At 44.5% G+C, this 7,066-nt stretch overlaps 1 long non-coding RNA gene across 1 annotated transcript; it reads right to left on the bottom strand.

Moving 5' to 3' along the window:
- Nucleotides 1–1,030: 1,030 nt before the first annotated feature.
- LOC135907856 (uncharacterized) lies at nt 1,031–5,973 on the bottom strand. The gene is made up of 3 exons (XR_010566137.1): nt 3,941–5,973; nt 3,148–3,186; nt 1,031–2,818 (listed from the first exon to the last, which is right to left on the bottom strand). It is a non-coding gene; the product is annotated as an uncharacterized lncRNA (long non-coding RNA).
- Between the last annotated feature and the right edge of the window lie 1,093 nt (nt 5,974–7,066).

Raw genomic sequence — 7,066 nt, 5'->3', positions numbered from 1 at the left:
CAGTGGGCGTAACCAGGCTGCTGCTGATGATGATGACGCCTGTCCATTGACTGAGGACTTCTAAGACCCATGAGACGGCGCTGCAAAGCATCTTCTTCCAGGAGTTCCCCGCTCCAAACAAACCGTGACGGCGAATCTACTAACAATACTTGGTCTGTAGACCGCGTCTAGACATCCCGGCGCCACACAGCTGGGGAAGCGGCGTATTGTAGTCTTTACAAAGCGAGTCGCCGCAATGGGCCGGGCAAGTTTCGACGGTCGCTTCCCCGAAGATTGTCGAACGTAACAGTATAAAAATGATACAAAAATTTTGTGGTATTCTCATAAAAAAAAAACTAAGTACTTTCTCCTCAGCACAAACAATGACAAATGAGCTTACGATCATTGTTTTGATGTTAAATTCGCATTGGATATTGTAAATTTCGAAAGGAAAAGGCCATTTCATTTACTGACAAATAGCACAACATAAAACTCCATTTCATGATGCTGACAGCATTCAAACATTGACAAGCTAGAGCAATTTGACAAGCTAGAGTTCCGACTTATAGTATTTATAATTAAATTAAAGAGCTTGAGGTTCCTACCAATAAATGCAAGCATAGCACACTTTCATATTTTCACGTGGTAGTGCAGTCCAGGAGGCAGCAAAACTGTGATTGATGAAACTAGCGAAGCGGGTGAGGTAGTCCGTCGCCACGATCGATCCACTTACTTCCGGATGTTGACGTCAGAAAGGGTCCTAACAAATTCATTCCGATCTGCTGAAATGGTCGGCAAGAAGGCTTGATCGGCTGTAGTAATCCCGCTGGCTTTGTCGGTGGTGTCTTGCGTCGCTGACAGTCTCGGCATGTCTTGACATAACGGGCAACGTCAGCGATCAGGTGCAGCCAGTAATACCTTTCCTGTATCCTTGATAGCGTCCAGGAGAATCCGAGGTGCCCAGCGGTCGAATCATCATGCAGGGCGTGCAGTACTTCTGGATGCAGCACTGAGGGAACAACAAGAAATTAGTTGGCGCGGACTGGTGAGAAGTTCTTTTTCACTAATAGGGTGTTTTGAAGCGAAAATGAAGACAATCCTCGCTTGAAAGCCCTGGGGACAACGTCGGTGTGCCCTTTCAAATACTTGACGAGGCTTTTTAGCTCCGGGTCTGCTCATTGCTGTTCAGCAAAGTCTTCCATGCTTATTATTTTAAGGAAGGCGTCGTCATCCTCATCATCTTGCGGCAGCAGGTCAATGGAGGCGCGTGATAGGCAGTCGGCATCAGTGTTTTTGTCCGGACTTGTACGTTACAGTAATGTCATATTCTTGCAGTATGAGGCTCTACTGCGCCAGGCGTCCTGAGGGGTCCTTTAAGTTCGCTAGCGAACACAATGCGTGATGGTCGCTGACGACTTTGAATAGCCTGCCATATAGGTAAGGGTGGAATTTTTCTGTAGCTCAAATGATGGCGAGGCATTCTTTTTCGGTTGTAGAATAATTGCCTTCCACTCTTGACAGCGACCGGCTAGCGTAAGCTATCACCCGTTCAAATCCGTCTTTTCTCTGGACTAGTACGGCACTGAGGCCTAGGCTACTGGCGTCAGTGTGGATTTCTGTATCGACGTTGTTATCGAAGTGTGCAAGTACTGGTGGCAACTGCATGCGTCGTTTGAGTTCTTGAAATGCGTCAGCCTGCAGCATTTACCACTTGAACTCGACATCAGATTTAGTTAATGTGTCAGCGGCTCAGCGATGCGTCAGTCCTTGACAAAGCGCCTGTCACACATGCCAAGGAATCTACGCATTGCCTTCTTGTCGATGGGCTGCTGGAACTTTGCGATGGTAGCCATCTTCTGCAGGTCAGGTTGGACACCTGACTTGCTGATGACGTGGCCCAGGAATAGAAGCTCATTGTAAGTGAAGGGGCACTTTTCTGCCTTCAGAGTGAGCCCTGATGACTTGATGGCCTCTAGTACTGTCGCAAGCCGCCGAAGGTGATCGTCGATATTATCAGTGAAGACAACGACGTCATCCAAGTAAACAAGACAGGTATGCCACTTCAACCCTGCTAACACCGTGCCCATCACGCACTGGAACATTGCAGGCACCGAGCACAGACCGAATGGCATGACCTTGAACTCGTAGAGGCCGTCTGGCGTGATGAAGTTGGTTTTTTCTTGATCCCTCTTGTCGACTTCTATTTGTCAGTAGCCAGTCTTGAGATCCATCGACGAGAAGTATTTTGCGTTGCATAGCCTATTCAATGCATCGTCTATTCATGGGAGGGGGTATACATCCTTCTTCATGATCTTGCTGAATCGATGATAATCTACGCAGAAACGTAGGGTTCCGTCCTTTTTCTTCACCAAGACCACAGGAGATGCCCATGGGCTTTTCGACAGCTCGATGATGTCGTTGCGCAGCATTTCGTCAACTTGTTGCCTCATAGCTTTACATCCTCATGCTGAAACTCAGTAAGGGCTCTGGCGGAGCGGTCGAGCACACTCTTCGGTTATTATGCGATGCTTTACGGTGGGCGACGGCGGCGTAGGTCATTGCTTCCGGCATGGGAGGCAGCAATTCTTGCTGCACTTCGAAAACACCCAGTGACCGTCGAAGTTTGTCTTTGACAATGTCAGTGACCGAGGTCACCTGAGGTTGCGATGAAGGAAACATCTTGCACAGCTCCACGCGCACAATGGTCCTGATGGTCTCTTAGAGATCACCGTAGCCCAGTGCCTGGGTTGCACAGTTTGGCATGAGCACTTGGCAGTTATATTGCCTGATAGAGTGCGGCAGCATATTAGCTTGCGTTGGGTCATTCCTATAGCCACCTCTGAAATTCAGAAAACACTGATAAGCTGATGCAGATAGCACAAACTACTTACATTAGAATAGCAAAATAGCACAGCCTTAAGCTTTACTGCACTGGTTTATGTAAAGGAAACATTTTAAATGCAATAGCTCACTATTCAACAAACAAAACTGGCTTTGTTTTAGCCTTGTCTCTTGTCTCAAATTTATTGTCATGCTTCGTCTCTGCAGCTAAATTAACTGTACATTGCTTCAAGCTCACATTCCATGACAGCTATGAATCGCTTCATCCAAGGTTTTCCTCTTGCAGTGAGAAAGGTAGAATGTCACATGAACAGTGATATAGCTTACACAGAATTTCAAATGCGACCTCGAGTGAAGACAGGTGCTCTGAAAAATATATAGAGAGAGAAAATATTCACATGCTCGGAACAACAAAAATGGAAAAAGATGCAGATTATATTGACTACACACTACTCTGTGACAACACTGCAAGTGACACAGCTGTCTTGACAGTCACATATGGAATAGAGCAATGCAGAAACCATCCAGTAAAAACACAATGAAGGCCAACTCAAGGTTAAGGTATCCGAATTAAACAATGTTTTTAATAATTTATGCATTCAATCAAAACAATACATGCAAAAGTAGATTAATGTTCACCATGATTTGCAAATAAGCTTTTTACATTTCACACAGGAACATTCAAACGAGTGACGCAGTACTAAACTTTTTAACCCTGAAATTACAAGTTTCATTTAGCTAATGTGTAACGGCGATATTTTCTTGCACTGAAAATAGCATGCAGTGCCCTTTGGATTTTCGAATTACTTTAAAAGTTTAATTTTCATGAAATGTTGCATATATATGCTTATGAGCTGCTGCTGATATTTATTCCCTTGTGGCTTCCCCTAAAACAGCATCATAAACTTCTGTTTACTGTCATCATTGTACAAAGGAGGCCTCAGTTGCAGGCGCCTGTTACCTTTGGCGGCCACACTTGTTTGCTGCCTGCCCTTGGCATTATTTGCATTGCCTTCGTGCCTAATAGTGGAGTGGACACACTTCCACGAGCTAAATGTGGGGCCATTAGCAGCTTTTTTCTCGATTTTGGAGGTCAACGAACGGTGCTGAGGAGACTTACATGCAATATTTTTGTGGCTTCGCTGATTTTCCGTCTGTAGTAGCAGCCTGCGAGTGTTATTTATGCAATCGTTTAATACAGCACACACACAGTGATGAAGGCATGGTTCTGACTGGTGCTGTAGAAGTCGCGGGGTGCTTTTTGTTGCGGGATGCCTTTTTCGTTGCTACGATAGATTGGATTTTTTTACAAGTACTGCTCCAGCAGGACACATGTCACCAGCAAACGGAGGCTTCAGGAGCACACCCGAGATTACACGCTGTGTCTGAAGGTGCGTCGGACGTACCTGCTTCTTCCGTTTCGCTGGCTCCGCGGCTCCTGCTTACCAATTTTCACACAAGGACATTTATTTAACTCAAAGGGGATCATTAAGTAATATAATTTTTAGGTGGGCATATTGGGACTCTCCTGCACTCTTAATGCACATGTGGTCTTGCTATTTTTCATTGCTGCCTCGTGCATGATTTCTTTGCAATTGTTCCTTGTTTTGCTATTTTGAAGAACCCGATAAATTTCCTGCCTTCACAAATAAATCCAGTTGCAAGTCTGCACTTTGTGTGTGCATCTATGTTTCTGTTCACATTCTGTCTTCCTCGCTGAAGCTATGAATTGACTAGCCCAACAACATGCCTTACTTCAGTATACAGCTGGGCTTGTTGGTAAAGATACACAGAGATGCCAGCTCAAGAGACCACCATGTGTGTCTGCTCTTCTGTGTTTGCATGATGTGGCTCAGCCTTGAGAGCATGTGTAGTTTCAATACTGCATGCTTACATCTGGAACTTACAGCCAAATAGAGTACCTCATACTACATTCTGAACATTGCTGCAATGTAGTGGGATTTCTGTCTAATGCACTGGCCTCTACCACCAAATGCCCGAGAAAATTTAAAAATTATATAAATCCCAAACACTGTGCAGATTTATGTTACAGGAAGCATTCTGCAGGCAAATGGCTATGTAGCGTTGGTTCAGGTTCTATCAAACATTGCAGTGCTGAACAATGTGTTTGTTTATGGTGAGTGATTGCATGTATGACGCAAGCTTTATGAGAAGAGTACGGAGGCAAAGGCATGGTCATAAGATTAAGCTTTCTTTGCCTCTTCCCACCTACTTTGTGGTGGCTGCTGTTTTGCCGAGTGGAAAACCTGGCTTATGCAGTATGTGCAAATGGGTATGTGCCTATTCTTGGCCCATCTCCAAGAATGGGTATGTGTCACTGGAACACAAGAAGTATACAAGCCTTATATGTAGTATTAAGATAAGTGCAGTACTTCTCTGTGCAAACACTTCTTGTCAACGTTAAATTATGGGGTTTTACGTGCCAAAACCACTTTCTGATTATGAGGCACGCCGTAGTGGAGGACTCCGGAAATTTTGACCACCTGGGGTTCTTTAACGTGCACCTAAATCTAAGTACACGGGTGTTTTCGCATTTAGCCCCCATCCAAATGCGGCCGCCGTGGCCGGGATTCGATCCCGCGACCTCGTGCTCAGCAGCCCAACACCATAGCCACTGAGCAACCATGGCGGGTCTTCTTGTCAACGTTCTCCACTCAACAAGCACATATAACATTCATCCTCACTGCACAGACAATAGCTACAGGCGATGAGGTGGCTTCCCTACATAACATGCTAGTGACATGTGCTACTGCTAGCTCGCCAAGGCAAATACGCTTTCCATCATCTGGACTGCAACAATGCATGAGATATACATGTTTCATAGATTCTGATTAACCGCTTTACATAGATTCTGACATGTACGTTAGACCTGCATTTCCTTTTGTACTCCAGTGAAGAAACATTACAGCAATGTTGCACAGTGTCCATGTTGTGCTACCTGCTACAGTGAAGGCACTTGGAAATGTAAGCGAATCCTGGAAGTGGTGCAGTCTAACAAAGCACCTCAAGGTGCTGCCATAAAGGAAGAATGGGAGAGACTGACGTGCTCTCATTTTCATAAGCAACTTCTATATGTACACATGCTCCGACACATATGCACCGTAATACAAGTGCCACTATGCCATACATCCAGCTATGCATTGGCAAGCAAGAAGTATGTGCACGACAGTGGCCAAATGGTTAGATTTGGGTGCACTGGCCGACATATTTTTGTTTTCAATGCAGAAGACCGAAATGAGCCGGGACATAAAATTGTCTACTGCAAAGTGCTTGGTATGAAGCACGAATTCTTTGCATTAAGAATGCCCAAATCTAGCACATGCAATATTTAGTAAGTGTGCTTTCCTACAAATTTGAAGTGCTCTGTGGTACAGCACAGTGCAACTGCAGTGGCATTACCACAAGGTTGATGAGTATAACAGTAAAGAGCACTGCAACAACAGTGGCTTTCCACATAACCAGGATGAATTGCCGTGCAGCACATTGCAACAGCCATGGCTTCTATACAAAACTAGAGTGCATAATGCTGCAGCAGGATGGAACATGTTTTTGACAGGCACAACGTAGAAGCTGTTTGCATGCACTTCGATGATTTTATGAGCAGCTGAAGTGGTTGTGAATGTCGCGACCATAACGTTTTTGCTTTTTTTCATTTTTCAGACTGCAGAATGCCCATTTCTACGTTATACTAGGGCAAATAAGTAGCTCTTTATTTTCAACAACTTTTAAACAGTGAGGTGTAATCGTGACCACACGAATAAACCTGTATATTAGAGAAAATATAAAAAAATAGTATAATGCAACTCAATAACTGTTGCTTCTAAGATCACTTAAAATCATGTCAAGAAGCTTGGAGAACTGTCTCCTACTGAGTACCCATAAAAACATTTCCAAATGGTGGGCTCAAAATGCTTAAACTTCATTCACAGAATACATTCTTAGTCTTCATCAAAATATGGGTCATGACCCTGAGACAGTCTACACCAGATTTAGCTTGCAGTTGTGAAGTGGCTTGGGATGTTCACGAATAGCAAATTATTTTGAAGTAAAGTACAGGCTATAGTTTATGCATGCAGTTGTGCCTGCTCATAGCACAAATGGCACTGCATAGCTACTTGTGATAAAAACGGTTCCCCAAGAGAAAGTCACTCCTTTTTGTGCAACTCCGTGACTGCCTATCAGATCTGATAGACAGTCGCGACGAGATCACGAAAAGGGTCTGAGA

Source organism: Dermacentor albipictus, chromosome 1 (assembly GCF_038994185.2).
Source record: "Dermacentor albipictus isolate Rhodes 1998 colony chromosome 1, USDA_Dalb.pri_finalv2, whole genome shotgun sequence".
Classification (NCBI taxonomy): Eukaryota; Metazoa; Arthropoda; class Arachnida; order Ixodida; family Ixodidae; genus Dermacentor; species Dermacentor albipictus.
This window is presented reverse-complemented; position numbering and strand designations above follow the sequence as displayed.